Source organism: Protopterus annectens, chromosome 3.part0, assembly GCF_019279795.1.
Source record: "Protopterus annectens isolate FY-2018-M chromosome 3.part0, PAN1.0, whole genome shotgun sequence".
In the NCBI taxonomy this organism is placed as follows: Eukaryota; Metazoa; Chordata; order Ceratodontiformes; family Protopteridae; genus Protopterus; species Protopterus annectens.
Genome location: NC_056731.1, coordinates 114897250 through 114921332, shown reverse-complemented (window position 1 = coordinate 114921332; position 24083 = coordinate 114897250). Strand labels below are relative to the sequence as shown.

At 40.3% G+C, this 24083-nt stretch overlaps 1 protein-coding gene across 1 annotated transcript in view; it reads right to left on the bottom strand.

Moving 5' to 3' along the window:
- The window catches only part of FAM221A (family with sequence similarity 221 member A), a 414642-nt gene that overhangs the window by 136805 nt on the left and 253754 nt on the right, over nt 1-24083 (bottom strand). The gene's annotated exons all lie outside the window — the stretch shown is intronic.

Genomic DNA, 24083 nt, shown 5'->3' with positions numbered 1-24083 from the left:
CAAAAGGGAGTAATCATAATAATCTTTGGGGAGGGGGGTCCTTTTGAATCTTCAGAATGACCCTATATAATAGTGAAAGGGGCGGAAATATATGCAGGAACATTCCTGTCCAGGAAAAAGAAAAAGCACCTGCCTTCCAAGTCTTCTTGCATGGAGCACTGACACAGAATTTTGCCAACTGGCTGTTGTGAAAAGAAGCAAACAGATCTATCTGATGCATTTCCAACAGCTGGATCAATTCTTGGAATACCCCTAATTCAGTATCTATTTGTTCATAGGTTCATAGGTTCATACTAGGCTATCTGCCCAAGGGCATTTATAAGCCTAGCCCATAGTTATGTGGCTTTCGCCACCCCTTTAGTTTGAATAAAAACTATGCCTATCATTTTGCTGTGCCTCTGTCAAGCAGTGACACTGAAGTAATCGCTGGGGTATATCTGCAATCTCCCATCCATTGGTCAAGATTCCTCTTGAACAAGGCCAGAGAGGTGCTTTGCCTCACATGTACCGGGATTTTGTTCCACAGCATAGGGAGTCTCTGGGTGATGAATCTGTCCCTCCAGCATGTTCTATTTATAACCGTGTCAAGGTTTAAGTCTCCCGCCCTTGTGGTTCTGAGGGATCTAGATTTTTTGAGGTGAAGCATATTCATCAAATCTGGGTTTGACATGGCCTTATATGTCAGGCACAGGTCACCTCTGAGCAAGCGGTATGAGACTGAATAGAGCTGGAGTTCTTTCAGTCGGGCAGCATAAGACATATTTTTGAGACCCTTTATCCTTTTGGTGAGGAACTTTTGGGGCCTTTCAAGCTGCAGCAGGTGTCTGGTCAGATACATTCCGAATGGGGCATTGTACTCAATCATAGGTCTAATGAGTGATGAGTACAGGGGGACGATGACCTCCCTTGATCTAGATGTGAATCCTTCATGATCAGGTGGGTGATATAGAAGGTTTTCCTAACTACTTTAGCAACATGAGTGTCAAATGAAAGGCTACTGTCAACCTGGGTCCCCAGATCCCTGATGACTTTTTCTGTGCTCAGTGGATTGCCACCTATATGGTAGCTAGGGGTAACCTTGTTTTTCCCGAAGGGTATGACTATACATTTTTGGCGTTTAACTTCAGGCCATGGCTCTGGCACCAGTTATCCATTTCTGTGAGGCCCTTCTGGAGGATATCTGTGTCAGATGTGTTTTCGACTATGGCCCAGTTTGCAGTCATCTGCAAACTTTGTCAGCCATAACCCTCCTGTGTTTGCTTGTACTTCAGAAAAGTAGATGCCGAACAAGAGTGGACCCAGGACTGAGCCCTGTGGGACACCACTTGTGACAGGCTTTGAGTCTGACATGGCTCCAGCAACTCTGACCCTGTGGGTTCTGTCACTTAGCCAGTTTGCAACCCATCTTGTGATGTATGGGTTTACATTCAAGCTGATGAGTTTTTCGATGATACCTGAGTGGGGTAATGTGTCGAAGGCCTTTGACAGGTCAAGGTAGGCTGTATGGACTGCCTTTCCTCATCAATGGCCTTGGTGTCTGTCTCGAAAAAAGTCAACCAAGTTTAAGAGGCAGGATCTGCCTTTGACAAAGCCAAACTGGGTTGGATCCAAAGTCTGCAAGTTCCCTATGTCTTTATTTATGAGTTCCATTATGATCCTCTCCATGGCTTTGCAGATAAGGCTTGTCAAGCTAATGGGGCGGTAATTTCCAGGGTCTGTGGAGGCACCGCCCTTATGAAGTGGGACCACAGTCGCCGTGCGCCACTCCTTGGGTACGTATCCTGAGGTGAGGCTAAGATTAAACAGCTGTCCAAACTGTGGGTTTAATTCCTCGTTGAGTTCGTGAAGCACACAGCCGGGGACACCATCCGTCCCATGGATGCTGTGTTTTTGCCTTAGTGAGGCAGTTCTCACCTGGGCGTTGGAGATGTTTGGGGGCTACAATCCTCTGGAATAGATATCTCTCCTTTGGGGAAGGGGAGTTTGCACTGAACCTGTCAGCCAGTATGTTGGCAATGTGTGTAGGTTCAGTAATTTTCACATCATTTTGAACTAATTCTGAGCATATCTGGGAGTTTCCTCCTAGGTTTCTAACATAGCTAAAGAAGGCCTTATGATTCTCTTTAGAGTCCTTGGCGATTTTTCTCTCAAAATTTGCCTTGGATGATTTTATAAGAGCTCTTAGTTTTTTACTTATAATGATCAAAGGTGTCTTACCTTTCAAGGATTTTGCTCTATCTTGTAGTAGCTTCCTCCTTTTGTTGTAGAGCTTGTTTATGGCTGGGGTCCACCAGACTGGACGCTTGCCTTTGGTACAGAGAGTCTTAGTTTTGTTTGGGATTGCCTGATCCATGCAGTCCTGTAGGTGCTGGTAGAAGGCATTTGTAAGTGATTCAGCGGTTTGAGTAATGTTTACCACTGGCTCAGGGGCCTTAAAGGAGACCACACTCGTTTTTAGAAGTGTGAAATCGGCTTTTGAGAAGTTTTTCACTGTGGTCTTTTTTGTTTCAGGTGGGGGCGGCATCAGGACCTCCAGCGAGATTAGTTTATGATCTGATCTCACCAGTGAGCGGTATACTTCCGGTGTTGAACATTTTGATCCCATGTTCGTGATGATGAGATCAAGTATGTTTTCTCCTCTTGTGGGGATGGTGACTAGTTGTTCCATGGCATTTGAGTTTATGAACTCCAGGAATCTTTGGGTTAGAGTGTTCGGGCTTGAGTAGTGTTCCCAGTCTATATTAGGGTAGTTGAAGTCACCTAGTATGATGGTGTTTGGAGATAAATGTATCCCCTCCAATGTTTTCAGGAAGGCCATGTGAGGTTCCTGAGTTTGAGAGGGTGGCCTGTAACATGCTACAAATTGCAGAGCAGTCTTGCCTATGGTTAATTGCACCTGGATGGTCTCCGATGCATTGTGCTTTGCCACCAACCTTGAGGTGTGGGTGTCCTTTATGAATATGGACACCCCCTCCTTTCTTGGTGTTGTCTGGATTTTGGGGCGAACGCATGATATGAGGTGAAACCTGTTAGTGCTGGGGTGCTCTCAGGAGCCTTGAACCAGGTTTCTGTCACAGCACAGACATCGATGTTCTCCATATTGAGAAGGGCCTCGAGTGCGTGCATCTTGAGATTGAGACTTCTGGCATTGAGCAGCATTACCCTTAGTTTTTTTCCTTTTTGGTGTTCTAGGGTGGTAGGTTTAGAATTTGAGCCTTGCCTAAAAAAGGCACTATGGGGGTGGCAAGAGCCTTTGCCAATATCCGGAAGCCCAGGGGTGACAGGTGCAAGCCGTCCCTTGCGAAGCAGCGTGGCTTGTCCAGCATGTCTGCTAGTGCTAGTACTAATGCTAGTACTAACACACATAGCCAACAACAAGGCAGGGGACTCTCTATTTTCTAACACCGTTGGTAAAACCTGGAACTCTCTTCCCAGCGACCTAACCTCACTACCATCACTTACGCAATTCAAAATCAGGCTTAAATCCTACCTTAAAACACATTGGCTATGCACCTGTCTTAACCCAGACTAACAACTCTTGTCTTCTCACTAAATTTCTTAATCTTAATGTCTGCATAATCTACCTGCATACTGGAATCCAGAAGCTGAACTTGTCTTTTAACTAATTTGGACTATCTCTTATATCTTAATATCTCTCTTTGTCACTCTAGTATCTTATGTTAACACACCTCTTTCTAGCATGTTCCTGTACTGTACTTATTTACTTACTTTTTACCCAACTATTTATTTCAATATGTTCTTTTTTGCATAAAATAGCTAAATTGTATATAGTACTTCTATTTCTTAAACTGTGAATTTATTTACTGTTTTTATTTGATTAACGTCATACATTGTTTTGTACTCTCGAGGAGCTTTTCTCCCCGGGCCTCTGCTGAAAATGGATATGTATCCAGATGGACTAGCCCGGTCAACAAATGTAAAATAAAAAAATAAAAAAATAAATGTCATCCCAGGCAGACAGACATTGGATCCCCTTTGAATGACACCAGAATTTAAGACAATTATTAAAGCTGATCATCTTATCACTGTATTGTGGCATCATTCTAGGTGAAGGTAGGATACTGCTCAAGGTCAGGGTCATACCTGCCTGGGCTACATAATCAGATAGCTCCTCGATGTCCCTTTTCATGTAGTCCAAGGAGGTACGTCTCAGGTCATTGACACCAGCGTGGACAATGACTGAGTCGTACTTGTACCTGCTGTTGAGAGACCTGAGTGCTTGCGTTATGTGGCGGATTCTAGCGCCCGACAGGCAGCTTACTGTGACCTTCTCTTTACTCAGTCTGGTGAGCGGGACGTCAGTGTGTCTGACTATGGAATCACCAATGACAAGTGTGTCTGGCATTTTGTTTGGCCTTAAGGGCTGTGACTGTTTGACACTCTGACTGTGTGGTCTATGTGTTGCATGTGTTGGGTCGTGAGGTGGTAGTTGTTTGGGTGTCTGCTTTGGTGGCCTCTGCTGTTTTGGTAAATTTTTGATCAGAGCCTTCGAGTATGTCTTTGTGTGAGTATGTGTATGATTTGAAGTTGTGATGGTACCATGTGTGACTGGGTATGTATTGTGTGTGGTTACCTTCTCCTCCTGTCTGGTCTTGCCAGTCCTATGTTGAGAGAGCTCAGCCTCCAGTTTGGCCGTATAGTTGCATCTCTCGCATGTATTTGTGTTTTGTGGGAGAAGGAGAGGATTGTCTGTGTACATGAGGCAATTGTAACATTGCCTCAATATTCCCAGGTTCACCAGTTGAGCTGGAGAGGACACTAGCAACTGATCCCTCTAAATACTAGAAGTAGTAGATAAAGAGACTTTCAAAGGACTCCGGGGGAAGTGGGTTTTAGGCTGGTGGGGTACTATCTATAATAAGAGTGCTTTATCAAGGTGCAAGTACTGTAGGGGTAAGTGCTAGGCTTTACGGATAGAGAATAGTCTACTTGGGAATCAAGGTGTCCTAAAGTATACAACTGCCCAGACAACTCCCTTCCCAGTCTGTCATTACGATCCAATGACCAAAAACTGACTGTCCACAAACCTAGCAAATCTGATGGGCATAATCTGTACTCGTAAGATGTCAAGACCTGAAACTCTTTATCTCTGTATACAAGAGGTCAACATTCTCACTCCAAATCCTTCAAAACCATTCAGAAAGACTTGCTCAACACCAGGATAAACTATATCCCTAAATATGAACCACCATCCAACTCCTTCCTCTCCCTTCTTCACCCCTCTTCTCTCCAACTTGTACCTATTTCTTAACCAATATTTTCATGTGATGTCTAATTTGCATTAAGTTCATTAAACTGTAGATTTGTTGATTCTTGAAAATTTTATTGTTCTTTGTTTATGCATGAAGATTTTAAGTGTTTGGTGTTTACCATCAGAACCTTCACGTTCATTTCTATACTCGATTAAGTAAATGACATTAGATGCTCAAAAACAATCCAGCCCACCCACCACACCAACAACCAATAAGAACAGACAATACCGGCAACATTTCTAACGAACACAAGCAGTAATGGTGGAATTGCACTGTGCCTGGGGGGGGCACGCCACTGCGCTGTTTGTAAGGAGCTGCAGTGCAGGCCACGTTAAAACTTAACGCTCCTAAACCAAACTCATGTACTTATGACATGGCTTAATATGGCACACCAACCGGTTGGAATTTGACTGCGAAAGAACCCTCCCAATGATCTACAATGTGCATGCTAACTGTAATGCAACAAAAATTAAGTTTTTGAATCAATTACCGACCATAATGCAACACTACACGCGTCAACCTAGTGTGCTCCGTAGGGAGTCTCAGTAGTAACAATCATGGCGAAGACGTACCGGGGATCGTGGGCAGGACGACATGTTAACCCGTCAACTAACACATTGCGGGGAATTTGTTAAGACTACAAAAAGCCGCTCTCCTTAAATCGATAAGCTCAGCAAAATAAATGTCCAGGCCTTTGTACGTTATTCTCCGCTAAAATGTCACTTTAAAAACCACCGGCCAACCCGTTCCCCCCTCACAAAAAGGTCACATACAGTGAAAGCTATTACAGGATGTATTTTAACACTTCTTTGACAATCCCCAACTATTTTAAAAAATGGCTTAAATCACAGTTCAAAAAGATTCAACACCAAGAGTCACGAGCTACAACAAAGGCCAAGACTCGGCCAGGCCATCAGCCCCTTTGTTCTGACAATGGTCGCAACAACTATCCCCAAGTAAAACTCTCATCACATTCGATACAATCACGACACTGACTATTATAAAAGCAAACATTTACTAGGAAAAATATAACTTAAACGTGGGCCGCGATTATCGATCGGCGGCCTCCACTACCCGACGGTGCTAGTCCGTAGTAGCTAGTACTTGTGTAGGATTATCCTGGTCCTGCTCAGCTTATCTGCACACAATTTTACTCTAATACCATGTACGATACCTGTAGAGTGAGACTGGGCTGAAAAGCTAACTCCCAGGATATCATGCCTAGTCTGCACAGAGGATAAGATCTGAGATTATGTCAATAAATCGGCAGCACTTTAGGAGACTGCAATTTCAGCAAAAATGTTTTGCTGACAGTGCTTTCATTGATAGTGGAGAATTCTCTTTGCTCCATTGTTGTGTGACCTTGGAGTAGGTATATTTACGTTCGGTGTGGGGGGCATGCACCCATTTGTGGGCGCATGGGGCTCATCCCCCAACAAAGATTTTCATCAAAATTACATTTGTTGAAAACATTTTCATAGCTTTTGCTATCGAGAAAAGTGGTGAAGATCTATTAATATGATTCCTAAGATCTCATTCCTCCTTGCTTGTTTATGTACCACATGACTGTGGTGTTGTCTGTTAACACTTGTAGAGGTCTTGGGAGCCATAGATGATTAAAAGAGTCAACAGCCTTTACAAGTTCCAACATCTCTTTTATATTTATGTGTTTTGGTTTATCTTATTTATTTCAAAGACTCTGCACTTTTGTCACCTTTGACACTGATCCCCAAGCAAAGTATGAAGTGTCTGTTGTAACCAACTGTGCTGGAGCTGGAAAGGAGAATGACAGACCTGAATTTTGACCAATCTGGTATCCCAGCAAAATAAATCTCCTTTTTCACAAACCACAAAATTGGAATCTGGAACATCAGGGGATGCTGATGTTGAGGGGATACAGATTTCAGGTGCCATTGGATTTATCTTGTGAACTCTTGCAAAAGAGATCATGGGAATCATAGAAACCATGAGACCCAAAATCCTGAGAAATTCCCTCTCTGATCTGACTTATCTGAGTAGAAACATTCAGAAATAGATCTAGATGCAAATCTACTTTTTCCTGCATAAGAATAGCTCATTGAACTGAGGTGTGACTAATTTAGTGCTGGCTTGTATTATAAATGTTGAATGAAGTGAATGTTCTTTATAGCATTGATAAAGAGTTGTTGTGACTGGAAAGCTCTGCTTTTTACATTCTGTACTTATCAATAAACCTTGGATGGTTGCGTTCCTGCTTTTTTCTTTTTGTTAAATATTTTTAGCATTTGGAACTCTAATTGGTACCTGGAATTTTCTCTCTTTGTTGGACTTTTTCTTGTTCCTGGTGCCATGTCTGACTTAGCCAGTCTTTTGGATATACAGATCGCCTGCTCTATTTACTACGATATGGCTAACACCATTTCTCCATCCACTATTGGGTAACTGATTCATTTTTAATGTGTCTAAGGTTACACATAGTTAATTGAATTTACTTTCAGTTAATGAAGAAGGTATATCCAAGGTTCCAAGGAACTACTTTGTGTATGTTTTGTTTTACATAACTTTAGTAGATGTTACAGTCTATTCATATTTTACTTAGTTCTAAAAGTGTATGGCACTTAACTGAAATACATCTAAAAAAAAAACAAACAGGTAAGACAAATATTTCACTTTATTTTACATGATTCACAGTATCTATTGGTTCACTGTTTGCACAGTGACGTGCCGTAGAATTCAATGTCATCAAGAATCAGTACTAACTTTACTATGGTGTTGGCTCATTGACAAGCCCTGTTGCCTGATACCTGACAGAAGTAATAGCCAAAAACAGACGAGAGGAAGATCTCAGTTTATTTTATATGACTACATGTATCATTTTTGAACATTACTTTTCAGTACACATTAGAGTAATGATGGACACCTTGATTGCCAGCTAATATTGGTCTTTGCATAGCTGAATGATGTGTTCACTGAACTACACAAAGTGCAACATTACAAGCTAGCAAAATACAATGCCTGGAAGACACTTCTATCTCACAAAAATGCTCTTATAAAATACAGTAGAGTCAATTATCCAAAGGCAGCCTTCCAAAGTTTTCGGGTAGGAAAACTCATAAAGTCTGAATATGTAAACATTATACGTATTTGCTTGTGCGCGTTTTTTGAGCTTGTAACCCACTCATGTGTGAAAAATATTCTTTATTGTCCACTGGAATCACTGAATGGTTGAGAAATGTATTCCCTGGGTGCAGAAAAAACAAGATTTTAGAAGTTTTTTATCCGGTTCAATGTATGTTTGATTATCCAAACTATTCTAGGTCCCAATTAGTTCAGATATTCAACTCTCTACTCTAAGAAGATGCTGGGAAGGCAAACTATAGCATTATAATTTTGATTACAAGCACTGTTCTGTGATACCTGATACTCAGAAGCAATAGCTGAATATAGACAAAAAGAAGTTATGTACTCACCATAATGTTCCATGTGTGTTGTTCATCTCGCCTTCATTCTTAACTGGTTGGGTTCAGAACAACTCGGCCTTATACCAAAGCTCGAGGTCTTCCACTAGCTCATGGGTGAAAACCCTATCCCATCAGGCCCTAGGAAAGCTCCCCAGATCTTGTTTGCTGATATAACAATAGGTACCAAATAAAACTATCGAATACCTTATACAGCAATGAAGAAGGTCAAAGAAAATTAATTACCAATTGTATTCGCTTGGTCCTCCAGGACTCAAAAGGCTGGGGAAAGGAGGGTGGAATGTAAAAATGAAGGCGAGATGGACAACACACATGGAACATTATGGTGAGTACATAACTTTTTATGTGATGTTGCATTTCACCTTCATTCTTAACTGGTTGGGACAGCATCCCTAGAACCATCTTTCTTGGGTGGCTCAAGGGAGGATATTCTTCAGAACAGTGGACTCAAAAGAGGCCCTGTTCCTGGAGGACAAATCCACTTTGTAATGAGTGATAAAGGTATGAGGCCTTTCCCAAGTTGCTGCAGCACAAATGGTGTCAATTGGTAGTAGAGGCTGCTATGGCTCGTGTAGAATGACCTTTTACTTTATAGGAGAGTTCTTTGTTTTGAGATTTGTAAGTAAAGGTAATACAATCTGACAGCCATTTCGAAAGTGTGACTTTAGACACTGGAGCACCTTTCTTAGAGTCTGAAAATGATATAAATAATTGGTCAGATTTTCTGAAGTCCTTTGTCCTATGTAAGTAAAGTGAAGTTGTCTATGTACATCTAGTTGGTGTAGCATATATTTTGCCTTGTTGCCAAAGTTGGGGAAAAAGACTGGTAGTTCTATGGATTGGTTCAAATTAGACTCTGAGCATACTTTGGGTAGGAAGGATGGGTTTGTTCGTAGAAATACTCTATCTTTGTGGATAAGCATGTAGGGGGCTTTATAAACAATAGTTGTACCTCTGAATCTCTTCTAGCAGAAGTGATGACTATCAAAAGAATCGTCTTCCAAGTCAAATATTTTAGATCACAAGATGATGCAGGTTAAAATGGGGGAAGGATCTAATGGGATAAAATAAAATTCAGGTCCTGTGGTGTTGTAAGGGCTTTAATGGGTGGTCTTAATAAAATAGTGCCTTTAAGAAATGCCTTGCAAAGTCTGTGGGACATCACATTCGGCCCTGATTCACCTAGATGTTAATTAGATATCGCTGCTAACTGACCTCTAATAGTAGCTGCAGCTGCGCCTTCATTAAATAGTTTTGCTAAGAATTCAAGAATGGAACCTATTGGGGCAGAGAAGGAGTCAATGTGATTATTCAAGGCCCAAGAAGAAAATCTTTTCCATTTGCTCATATATAACTTTTTAGTTGAAGCTTTATGAGATGAGATCAGGTTATGTTTCACTAATGTAGAAAGGTTAGGGAGACTGGCTATGTTTGGAATCGAAGCTGCCAAGCTGTCAATTTGAGGGTTTTAAGGGAGGGATGGAGCATCCCTGATGCATGAGTCAGAAGGTCCTTTTACTGGGTCCAGAATCCATGGCTCCTCCTGGAGATGAGGCCAAAGGAAGGGGAACCAGATTTGATGAGGCCAGTATGGGATGACAAGTATCAACTTCCTTCCCAAGGAACTGGCTTTCTGAAGAACTTTGGGTATCAATGGAAAGGGAAGGAATGCATAGAGAAAACCCGAGGGCCAATCGTGTACAAGTGCATCCATTGGTGACTTCCCCAGAGGGGGGATTAGGGCAAGATAGCTGCTGCATTTGACATTCATGGAAGTGGCAAAAAGGTCGCAGCAAGGCTGGCCCCATTTGCAGAAAACTATCTCTGCTATTTCTTGTTTTAGGGACCACTCAGGAGGCATCAGAATCTCTCTGCTGAGTTTGCTGCTATCACACTGGATTTCCCCAGGAAGTGCATTGCTACCAGAAAGCGTTGAGAGGAGGGCTTCTGACAAAGGGGGTAAGACCTGGTTCCTGATTATGTACCACACAACCGACATGTTGTCTGTCTGTATTGCAATAGTTCCTAGTGGAAGAGAGTCTTGGAATGTTTGCAATGCTAAAAGCACCTTCATCTCTAGGAAATTGATGTGCAAATGGGCCTCATGATCCTGCCAAGAGCCTTGGACTGTCCATCCCCAGATAATGACACTCATCTGGGAAGTGTCCGTGGTTACTGTGGCTAAAGGTTGTGGAAGAACAAAGGGTCGACCTAATGTCACATGAGTGGAGTGAAGCCACCAACGAAGATTCTGTTAGCATAATTTGTTGGGACATGGGGAAGTTCCTCCATAGACCAATGTGTGAATAGCAACCACTGCAGAATTCTCATATGCAGACGTGCCAATGGAATCAAATTTACTGCTGCTGCCATGGTCCCCAAGATTTTCAGGACTATTCTTGCTTGTACTTTTTTTTTTTTGGAAAGTAGGTTTTTGACTTGATGTCGTAGGACTTGAACTCTTTCTGGGGGGTGTTTTGCCATCACTTTTGTTTATATCTAGATCTGCTCCTATAAAAATGATACTCTGAAATGGCAACAAGGCAGATTTTTCGTAATTTATTGTGATTCCTAGGTGACAGCAGAGATGTAAGGTGGTGTCTCTTGATTTTGTTAGTAGATGCTTGGTCGTGGTGGTTAGCAGCCAGTCGTCTAGATATGGAAACATTCGGAATAATAGACATCTCAAATGAGCCATGACTACTGCCATGCACTTGGTGAACACTCTGGGGGCTGGAGTGAGACCAAAGGGCAGAGCTCGAAACTGGAAGTGACTGGTTCCCAGCTGAAAACACAAATGACTCCTGGATTGCCTGTCCATCTTTATGTAGTAGTATGCATCCTGGAGGTCTACAAACCACATCCAATCATCCTGTTCTAGAAAAGGGAGTATCAATTGCAGTGTTACCATCTGGAACTTTGACTTTCTTACTGATTTGTTTAATTTGCTGGTATCCTTGATGGGTCTCCAGTCCCCTGTTTTCTTTGGAACTAAAAAGAACCTTCAGTAATTTCCAGAACCTATTTGGTCTCTGGGGACTGTTTGGATGACTCTTTTTTTCTAGCAACTTTTGTATTTCTAGAGTTGCCTGTTCCCTTTGACTGGGTGGAATGTCCAGGATGTATTTTATGTCTGAGGTGGGAAAAGAAAAGGGTATGAAGTGACCTCTGGATATGATGCTTTGTACCTACTTGTCTTTTGTTATTGTTAGCCAGGCTTCTGAGTACAAAGATAAGTGACCCCCGACTGCCTCCAGAGATGGACAGCTGGGACTCCTTTCATGAGTGCTGAAAGGGCTTACCAAGGAAAGATTCCCCGTCACCCTGACTTTGTGGACTCCCTCTGCCGCATGGCTGGCATCTTCTATTACTGCTTCCCCCTCTGCCCCTTGGGGAAGAATCACCACGTGTGTCCTAAAAAGCTCTCTGGGATTTTTGGAACCCATTTTCCTTCCTTTTGATGTTTTGGAGAAGGTCCAGAAGGTTGGGAAAAAGGACTCCTAAGTCAGCGAGAGTTTTTCCTTCTTATTCACACCTGGTAGTGTGTCTTTGACTTTAGGCCCGAACAGGGACGAGCCATCGAAAGGGGTATTAACAAAGAAAGATTTAAAGGGCTCCACAAAGTCAGAAAAGCACATCCAGGAATGTCTCCTTAAGGAAATTCCTGAGCCCACTGCCCTACCTGCTCCATCCGCAGCATAACAAATGAGTCTCATGGAGGAGTTGACCACTGAATTTAAGGTGGAGAGCTGACAGGAAACCTTCTCTGATACACCTTCAGCTACTGACCTTGGAGAGTATCTCCTAGTTCCTTCAGGAGATCTCTCTGAAGTCTGGTAAAGTGGGTGTGATAATTCAATGATATGAGGCAAAAGTCACTGAAGAAAAGGTGTGCTTTCCATATCTGTTCATTGCATGAGACTCCCTGTTCGGCGGATGGACAGAAGAGGACGTCTCTGAAAGTTCCTTTTTGGTGGCCGCCACCACCACCATAGCATATACTGGGACTCCTTTTGTAAGAAAATTATTGTCTGTAGGAGACTTAATGAATTTGTTTGGCCTCCGAGAAACTGGGTCCACTGAGTCTGGAGACTCCCATGCCTTTTAACAAACTAGGTCTATCAGTTCGTCGAAAGACGGACACACCCAAGTGGCAGAAGGGTGAGACCCAAAAGCCTTCAGATATACAGACTCCTCGTCAGAAGGGTTGATGAGCTTCCAGCCACCTCTCTAAGTACTTCCAGAATGTTTGCGAAAGGGACATAGAGGATGACCGTGGGGACCCTTCTGACTCATCAAGGTCTGTATCAGAGATGATGGACTCCTCTGGGGAGTCTAAATGCTTCCTCTTGCATAGTCTTTTCTGAGAGACCTCTTCAGAAGGGTATTCTGGAGAGGTTTCAGAAGAGAGTGGTTCACCCAATGGGGCATCCTGAGGCTTAGGATCTCCATGTCTCTGTGGATACAGTGGCGCAGAGACAGACACTAGTGCCTTTGGGGGAAGAATGTCCAGATCTGACAGTGGACCTGTCTGTGGAGACAGCACTCTCCTCACCACTTCGAACACCCCCATCCCTGATCTGAGAAAACTCCCGGCTCCAAAAAAACAGAAGGCATCCCTGGAATCAAGGGGGTTGGCTCCGAGGCAGATGTAGGAGCCAATCTCACCCATGCCGAAGCCCCAAGAGGCAGGTTCAGATCTGACAACTGTCCAATCCTACTCTCCCCCCCAGAGCTGACCGGAGAGCATCGGCTCCTAAACTCGAGTTCAGATGGAACCAAGGACATTGGAGCAGTAGTTGGACCCGAAGATCCTGGGATAGGTCTTGGTTCTGATGGTTCCACTACAATCAGTTCTAGACATTCTGGTTCTGAAGTCCGAGATCGGATTGGAGGAGGAATCGATGGTGAAAGATTAGACTTGGTGGATTCCAAAGCCCACTGGGTTGGATCCGACAACAATTTGGTGGGTGCTGGTGTCTTTAACAGCTTCCACACCATGCGATCCACATCATAATCAGAGATGCTCCTGGAAGATTGAAAGGAGGGAGCAAGAGATCTGGAAGACTGTAATAAGGGAGATCTTAAGGTTGGAGATACCAGTTTCAATTCTGGGGACTGGCTCTGTACATGAAATTCCAATGGCTCCAACAACCTCCGGGTCCAAAGATGAAACTTTTTGTAACTTTGTTTGATGGCTCTGACTGAGCCTCTGAGGAAGATGACCTTTTCCCCAACCTGTCTGATTTTGAAGAGGGGGAATCCCCAGACTTTGAAGGACTCTGACCTTCTTTGATAGCTTCGGAAAAAGAAGTCTTCAATAAGCCTCTCAGAATCAATTTATTCTTCCTCTCCGGTAGTACCCTATGACTAAAGGAGTGGCATATGGCACAAGACTCCTGTGTACTGCTCCGAGACAGTACACGCAAACTGTATGCCCGTCAATAACGGACATTTTTGGATGCACTTAACACATTTCTTAAACCCCAAGGGTTTAATATCCTTAGGCTGCTTAGAAGACATCGTAGTAATCAGCAACAACAAAGTATATATATATATATATATATATATATATATATATGTATATATATATATATATATATATATATATATATATATATATATATATATATATGTATATATATATATATATATATATATATATATATATATATATATATATATATATATATAAAGTACTACAACAACTTTTTTTATGGAAACAACAAGAATAACACGAACTATAAAGGGAAAACACTAGAAAAAATGGCCCTCTAATTTAAACAGGCAAAGACAGCCCTTTAACTTAAATGACCTAGACTGCTAATTTAAAGAGAAAAGCAAGGGGAAAACTCCCAAGGTCAAAACAACTCACTAACTTAAATGAGCCTGCCTATATAGTTAAAAGGAAGGAAGCCCTCTAACTAAAAACGAGCTTAAGAAAATAAAGTTTAAGCCAGGATAGGGCAAGAGAAAGGCCTTGAGAAGACCAACAGCAAAACAACAAAATGAAAATACTAAATCTGCTTAATTAACACTAGCTATAATATAACAGTAATAATAAACTGACAGTTTTCCAAAATATGAAAATAAGAAAATTCCATTTAGCCAGAGCCAGTAGGAAGAACCCGATCTTGTTTAGTGGCAAACGAGATCTAGGGAGCTATGATGGGATAGGTTTTTCAGCCATGAGCTAGTGGAAGACTTCGAGCTTTGATATAAGGCCGAGTCAGAACCGAGGATCGGTTGTAAACCCAACCAGTTAAGAATGAAAGCAAAATACGACAACATCACATGGAATGTTTCATTTTATTTTACATAACTGCAAATACCATTTGATATAGTGTTTTAAAGAGTGCATTTTGTCTTATCTATTCTTGTTTGCTTTGCAGTTGTTTTTTTTTTAAATAAGAAAATGTTTTGCTACAGAAAAAATATGACAACAGCAAAGCAGTGTATAGGATTATAGTCTTGATTATCTGATGTGCCCTGCTTATAGCCTAATACAGGGAAGAGGAATAGTTCACATTATATTCCATGACTATATACCCACTATGTGTGACATGTTGTTTCTCGAGACACCTAACACTGCTATCATCTCATCACTCCATTATACCCTAATGCAACACTATCAGTGCACTACAAGCCCCAGTCCTCCACCTATGTTGCACGCTCTGGCAACTTGGCTCAACAGTCTGCTCTCACCCCACTGTTGCCATTCTGATTGGATTAGGTGTTCTAAGATAGTATAGCAACTGCCATGCTTACCAGCTGTTCACTACTTATACCAGTGGATAGCACAGCCTACAAGAGATGTAAATATTTAAGAAACATGGAGGCAATCCCCTCGAATCAGCCAACTATCAGTAAGCATCATACCTCCACAACACCATATCAGTCACAGCACACTACCAGACCCATGACATATGCTGAGGCTGTTAAGAAAAATAATTGGCAATGCCTCCAAGAACTCACTGTAAAATATCACAGCCTTCAGCTCACAATGAAACACCTGCTCCTTCTCCTTTCTCACATACTTCAAATCCCCAGATCTCACCCAAAAGTTATCAGGAAAGCAGGCATATGCTGATAAGGCCCACTAAGTTTGCTTTCACAAAGGGAAATATTTCAGTCATAGGTAACTCTCTAGTTAGATGGATCCCTATCAGTTGATCAAATTTTCATTAACTCGAAATTCATATGGTTGAGACTATATGATTGAGTTTTTGAAAACTCAAAGCTTTTAAATAGAGATTGCGGTACAGCGAGGATCGGAAAATCTACCATTTTCTTCACTGTAGTGTGACCTCAGAGTTCGTATATATAATTTGCAGGGGGTGTGGGTGGCGAGGGGGGGCTTGTCCCCCTGATAAACATAAAAAAGTAGATTTGTGTGTGTGTGTGTGTGTGTGTGTGTGTGTGTGTGTGTGTGTTTTTTTTGTTTGTGTTTTATTATGTTCGAGTTTTCAGAAACTCGATCATATGGTCTCATCCACATGAATTTTGAGTTTCTGAAAAACTCAGTTATCTGACATAGATCCAGTTAGGCATACAAACTCCACCGTCAGTCACCAAAATGAAAAAGAACAGGGTAACTGTAAGCTGCTTGTCCCAAGCTCGGATCTTTGATGAAACAAGGGCCATAAGGTCCCTTAAGCCAGACAAGTATGACTACGACCTAGTGATGGACCATGTGAAAGTGAATGACCTGAGGCACCCTACCCAGAGGGACATGAAGAGAGATATGATGGAACTTACTATACATGTGTTAGAGGGAAGAAAGACATTGGTCTTGAGTAGTATCTCGTCTGCACCAAGAATGATGCCTACTTACGAAGTCAAGGTAATTGGCCTTAATAATTAGCTAAGCAGTTAGTGTCATTCTAACAGGATCCATTATGTGTTGGCATGGGATGACTTGGTAGATAAAATTTCCTGTTTCACCAGAAATGGTTTGTACCTTTCATACCAAGGCTTCTGTATGACTACCACACATTGAGTACAGCATTTGCTGCCCCTAAAGTGCAACTTTTAGGCACAGTCCACCTACTGGACAGTCCTACACAGACAACTCAAACTAAATTTCGACAACATCAAAGTGGCACAACTCAATGTTAGGAGGCTAAACAGAAAGATGCCAGAACATGAGGCCCTCCTGCAACTTGAACACATTCATATTTGTGTAGTTACCCAGACATGCTTTCAGTGCAGTTATTGCACTCCCTCTAACCACGGTTTACAGCCTATCATGCTTTCAGATCCTTGGGCTTCTATGAGGGAGTATCTAAATTTGTTAGAAACATCATTACTTCACATCAACTTACTCCCAGATTCTGTCTTGAAGCTCCTGGAGATCCAAATCACACTTAACAAATCTAATTATTGTTTCATTGCTAGCAACATAATACCATCAATGTCACCCAAAGATCACAGAAATTACCATAACACCACTGAGGCACTAAATATCCAACCATATGCCTTATTATTAGGGGACTTTATTTACCCAAGCATTGACTGGCACACTTATACCTCAAAAATAGTTATGCTCAGCATTTCCTAGACTTTGTTAATACCAATGTACTGCAGCAAATGGTCAAACTAACCACTAGATGCTCTACTATCCTTGATCTTGTCCTTATCAACCTAGCCCTGCCTGCATCCCACCTCACATCTTCTCATCCCTGGTTATATCTGACTATAAATCAGTCTTTTTTTATGACAGGACTAGTGGTACCACCCCAAGAGCAAATCGACCATCTTTAGGGGATTCTCCAAGGCAAACTTACTTCAGCTTGTAGAATACCTACGCAAAATTCCCAACAATCCCTTGCAAATGGACCCAGACGAGAGGGCTACCACATTCATTTCTGACTTCTACCAGCACCTGAACAGCTGCATAGAAAAGTCAGTACCCATCTGTATTAATATAATGATAAATACATGCGTAACCCTCTCTGGTGGAACTTCTATATTAATAAACTGCACAACAAAAGAAGGAAAAAAATAAAAGTTGCAAGAAATCCCCATCTCCCTACCTCAAGACTACAATGAAACATGTCAGCAAGGAACTTAAAAACACTATCAGAAAATGTAAAACAGAGTATAAGTTTAATGCCAATACAGATAACAAGGCAAGGGAAACTACAAATCTTTCTTCAGTTATGTCATAAAATTAAGGAATAATGTCCAACAATGTACTGAGCTTATCCATAATAATACCACCCATTCTGACTCCAGGGATATAACTAATATATTAGTAGACAAATTCAGGGCCAACTTTATGCCTCCTACTCACATTGTTACCCTCACTGTCCCTAAGAATGAAGCTTCCCTGAAATCACTTTGAGCAAGTCTTACAATCTCTGTCAAAGGCTAAAAATAATATTTTCATGGGAATGGACAATATACCAGACTGTGTTCTCATCAGTGCCAAGTATATACTTTACTTAAACTGTTCAACCTTAGCCTACCCACATGGTTTTTCCTGATACCTGGAGAACAGACACTGTGACTCCCCTTCACAAGGGTGGTCTTTCTACAGACCTGGATAATTACACATCCATCAGCCTCACCAGTCTTATATGCAAAGCCAAGGAACGTATTGTAGCAGAACTCATTTCTGCAGATATAGGCAACCTAACTGATCTAGATCCCAATCACTTTGGTCTGTGAAAGGCAGGTCCTGTCACTCAAACCCAGTAAGCTTCTTTGAAAAGGTTACAGTGACAGTGGACAATGGTCATTCTCTGTACACTGCTTATGCTAACCTGACCAAGGCTTTTGACAATATCCCCCATGCTGGTATTACTGAAACATTAGACAAGGTTTATGTAAATCACTACATTATCAGCTGTATGTTAAATTGTAACTAGTTGGGTGCCACGAGGATCAGTTCTAGGCTCTCTCCTGTTTACTTTGAAGATATCCAAGCCAATAACACAGAACTGTGGCTGACCAAGTTTGCTGAAACTGCCAGCTGGGCACTGTTATCCATGTCATCCACTGATACAAAACATCTCCAGCAAGGGCTGAAATATACACATACACGGTGTATCAAAAATGGTATCAAACTACATGAAAAAAAGTGCAGTATAATAGCATTTGAAAGAAATGTTGTGACCACCTCATATGTTATAAATGGTACTCCTCTTCGGACAGATATAGTCATAACAGACCTGGGTATTTATATAGATAATTCTCTCTTATTTGATCATCATGTTTTCACCATAGTCAGGAAATCTTTCTATCTGATAAATCCAATAACCACGGAAGCAGTTCACCAGCGATGACCAACACACTTTATTGCAAGCACAGAAAACAAATCACTGCAAAACGTAAACGCTGTTAACATCCACCAATGCGTTTTCGTCTCCACAAACATGTAAGACTTCTTCAGACTAACAAATGTAATTTAAAATCACCTAATATACTCACATGTGGTCTGTGCCGACCAATAAAATTCATTAAATTCATGATTAACATTAAAAACATCTGTTTACAAGGCTCATTTGAAGTTACCATTTACAACTGTTAAAACACATTTCGATATTTGATTTTAAAAAACTCCCTTCTTCATTAGTTTAAAATTCATGATCACTCAATAATTTATTTAAAACCACATTAAATAAATAAATACAAATATAATAAAAACTACTAAATATTTATGCCTTTTAAAACCTTTTGTATTCTTTGTTTCATGAAAAATTCATTCCTAGCCTACTAGCACCATCTGCTGACCTAAAAGAGCAATTACAAATAAAGCTAAATCTTGGCTGCTCTTAGTTTTAACACTGAGGTTAGGGAAATGTGGTCATTAAGCCCTGGGAAATTAGTAGCATCTAATAAAATTTGCCACCAGAGCTCCTTAAATTCTAATTTTTCTTCCCAAGGGCCCCCTCTTATTTCTCTTTTGACCTGTTCCAATACAAAGAAGGTGAATTTGGCATTATTACAATCTAACGTGTGTTTGAATAGAGCATTTGTTTCTTTTCTCTTAGATATCTCGTAAATATGCTCATAAATTCTCTTTTTTAATGCCCTCTCAGTCTTCCCCACATAATATGACTTACATTCCAAACACGTAGCCAAATACACCACTCCCTGTGTATCACAATTAAAATATCCAGAGGCAGTTATATTAATGTCCCTTGTTGGTACCAATATTTCCATCTTATTACTAATGTGTGGGCACTGATTACAGTGTCCACATTGATATGTTCCATATTTTCTATTTTTATCATATAGTGACATTTTCGTAGAAATTTCATTACTATTACCTATTTTATTATTTTCCAACAAATTTTAATGCTTCTACCATTTTTGTATACAACCTTAGGCATCTCTTTCTTGTTATTCAAGATGTCAGTGTATGAAACAAAATTGCTCCATTCTTTCTGGAAAATCTTTCTTACTTTAATATTCAAATTATTGAACTCCATCACTAATGCTGAATTGTACTGTCCATCATTGACTACATTAGTTTTATTCTGCTTATTAAAAGATGGCAAATTGACATTATTTACAATTAATTCTACACCTTTTATAGGTTTATATTTACCTAATCTATTTTCCTCTACCTCTTTTCTAGTTCTTGAAACAAATTCATAAGGGTAGCCCCTGGCTAAAAACATTCCCTCCAGTGTATTACATTCCTTAATAAAGTCATCGTCTTTACTAGTCATACGACACCCCCTCACAAATTGTCCCTTGACAATATTCTTTTTACAATGTGGGGGGTGCGCGCTAGTGAAATGTAAATAGGAATTGCAGAAGGTGTTTTTCCTAAAAACCTTGGTTTCAAAATCCCTATTATTCACGTTCTTGTATATTTCAACGTCCAAATATTGTAACCTATCTACGGACGTAGTAAACGTGAATTTTAAAAAATTAGTAGTATTCTGTAGATAATTCATAAATTCCGATAGTTTTTCACTACCCCCAATCCAAAAAATAACTATGTCATCTAGAAACCGCCTGTAAAGGGTCCAATATTGAGTATATTCTGAGTTGTGAACAAAATTGGACTCCCAAGCTGCTAACACAATGTTAGCATATGTGGGTGCGCAAGCTGCACCCATTGCTACTCCACTAATTTGCTGGTAATACTCATCATTAAAAACCATAAAGTTATTCTTAAGTACAACATCCACCAATGCTACCACTGCATTTTTCTCCAAATGTGACAACTTTTTGTCGAGAAAAATCATATCCTCAAATGATCTCATACCTTCATGGTGGGGTATACATGAAAATAAATCAATGACATCAATTGTCACAAAAATGAGATCATTTGAGAATAAATCTGACTTAATGTCCCTCAATAGGTCCCAAGAATCCTTTAATATATATTTGTTCATGGCCCAAATATGTTTTGCTTTTATATCCACATATTTGGCCAAGCTGGTAGTCTTGGAACCGTCCGCTGAGACTATCGGTCTTAACGGTGGGTCACTGACATTCTTATGTACCTTTGGTATCCCAAAACTAATGGGTATCCTTGGTTTAGGTACATACAAAAACTGATGTAATTTAACATCTATTATGCCTTCCAGTAGCAAATTGTCTAAAATGTTATCTATTTTTTGGTAGGCTAATTGTACTTCATTTAAAGAAACTATTCTATATTTGTTACCATCACCTAAGATACTATGCATTTTACCATCGTAGATAATGTTTTCCATTATAACCACCCCTCCCCCTTTGTCAGGTTTCATAATCCTGACTTGATTATTGAACCTTAACTCATTTAATATATTATATTCTTCTTTTGTGATATTATATTCTTTCTCCACAAATTTAAATTCTTCTCTAATTTTCTTCTCTAATATCAGGTCAAGGTTTCTAATCTGGGGGTGATAGGGGGGATTATATGTACTTCTCCTGATGAGTATATTTTCCTGGCGGTTTTCATCCAACACCTTAGGGGGAAGTGTGACACAAAGATTCACTTTCCTTAGGAACAACTTCATATCTATTAAGGACTGAACCAGGTCACCTTTCGTGTTAGGAATGAATTTAAACCCCTTACTTAAAATATCAAAATGTGTTTTATTAATGCTAATATTACTAAAATTGTAAATGGAAAAATTATTAAGTGAATATGTAGTTCCTGTACATAGGATACCTGTGCTTAACTCGTCCTCCACTGTCAAGCTGATATCAGGGCTCACTTGTTGTGTCATAATTTCCATCTCCTCAGGGGAAAAAATGTGGGTGGGTCCAAGGGTATTAGTAACTACATTTAATATCTCCCTCTCCCCCTTCTCCCTCCCCTCCATTGAAAATTTTGATATCTATTGTCATTTCCATGGTGCTTCGTTCTATTTAATGGTGGAAATTCAGTATCGTAATTAATCCACCCTTCTTCTTCCTCAGGAATATTACTAGAGTCATACCTAATGTTACTCTTCTTATAGCCAATTCTGCTATTGTGTTCCCATTTTATAGCAGGTGGCTTAGGGTAACTAATATCATTCTGGTATTCCTCAATATCTCTCCTTAATTTCTTAACTTTTCTTTGTTCTAAAATAGAACATTTAGCATCCACTTCTGAGCCCATATTTAAATATTTTTCCTTTTCTTTTTTGACTTCAAACAGCATATCCTTCTTAATAAAATCATCCAGGACTCTAATTTCTTCTTCCAAACTTTCTAATTTCCTATTATTTTCTTTTATAATGAGCCTCAATATACTAATACCACATTCATTAAACACATTCACAAGTTCAGTATGAAACAATGTACCAGTTTCTACATTATTAAGGTATTTCCAGACCCTTAAACCCTTTGGTACTATTTTTTGTTTGATACATTCCTTGAGATAACAATTTTCTATGTTCATTGATTTATATCTATACATCATGCCAGACAATTTATTAATTTTCATAGCATAAGAGTCACCATCCACTGGTGCACCCTCTTCTGCTCTGTATAATTTAGTGTCCATAGGATTTTTAAGCCATTCTAACATATCAAAATTGTCAGTAATGGGAGAAACAGTACCTGAGGCTTTTAAACCTGAGCAATTGCTCTTGCAATTCCGGTCAGTTAAACCCCGACTCTCGTTGCTACACATACATTCTCCTAATCTTTGTAGAACCATTGGCGTGTTTGCAGGATCGAAGTTGCTACCATTCGGTTCCGCTTCCTCCGTCCGCCCAGGGCTCCTTTCAAGATTATGTCTTTTCCTCTTACATTTGGAACGCCCTGCCTCCTCGGTCCATTCGGACGTACCATCCGCTTCTTGGCTTCTTTTTGTAGCAACTAAAGCCGAACAAAGTGGGGTGAGTAACTCAATTAACTCAGTTAACTGACCTATAAGTTTTCGGGACTGTCCCAAGTCCTCCCGGTTCAAAGCCGTAGCACTGCTGTCCATGATGAAGCGCCGTACCAAACAAACACAAAAAAGGCGCCAAATTCAAAATACAAAGCCAATAAATCCAATAACCACGGAAGCAGTTCACCAGCGATGACCAACACACTTTATTGCAAGCACAGAAAACAAATCACTGCAAAACGTAAACGCTGTTAACATCCACCAATGCGTTTTCGTCTCCACAAACATGTAAGACTTCTTCAGACTAACAAATGTAATTTAAAATCACCTAATATACTCACATGTGGTCTGTGCCGACCAATAAAATTCATTAAATTCATGATTAACATTAAAAACATCTGTTTACAAGGCTCATTTGAAGTTACCATTTACAACTGTTAAAACACATTTCGATATTTGATTTTAAAAAACTCCCTTCTTCATTAGTTTAAAATTCATAATCACTCAATAATTTATTTAAAACCACATTAAATAAATAAATACAAATATAATAAAAACTACTAAATATTTATGGCTGAAGTTTGCTGAAACTGCCAGCTGGGCACTGTTATCCATGTCATCCACTGATACAAAACATCTCCAGCAAGGGCTGAAATATACACATACACGGTGTATCAAAAATGGTATCAAACTACATGAAAAAAAGTGCAGTATAATAGCATTTGAAAGAAATGTTGTGACCACCTCATATGTTATAAATGGTACTCCTCTTCGGACAGATATAGTCATAACAGACCTGGGTATTTATATAGATAATTCTCTCTTATTTGATCATCATGTTTTCACCATAGTCAGGAAATCCTTCTATCTGACCCAGTTGATTTCCAAGCAAATATGTTCAAGATCCAAAGAAGTTACCCTACCACTGAAGTCTTCCCATATAAGACCCATCACTGAATATATTTCTCAAATGGAAAGATCCTAAAGATTTGTAACCAAGACAATGAAAGGTCAAAAATCTTACAACTACCCTGATAAATTGCTTTTTGAACTATGAAAGACCCAGTCCTATCTGAC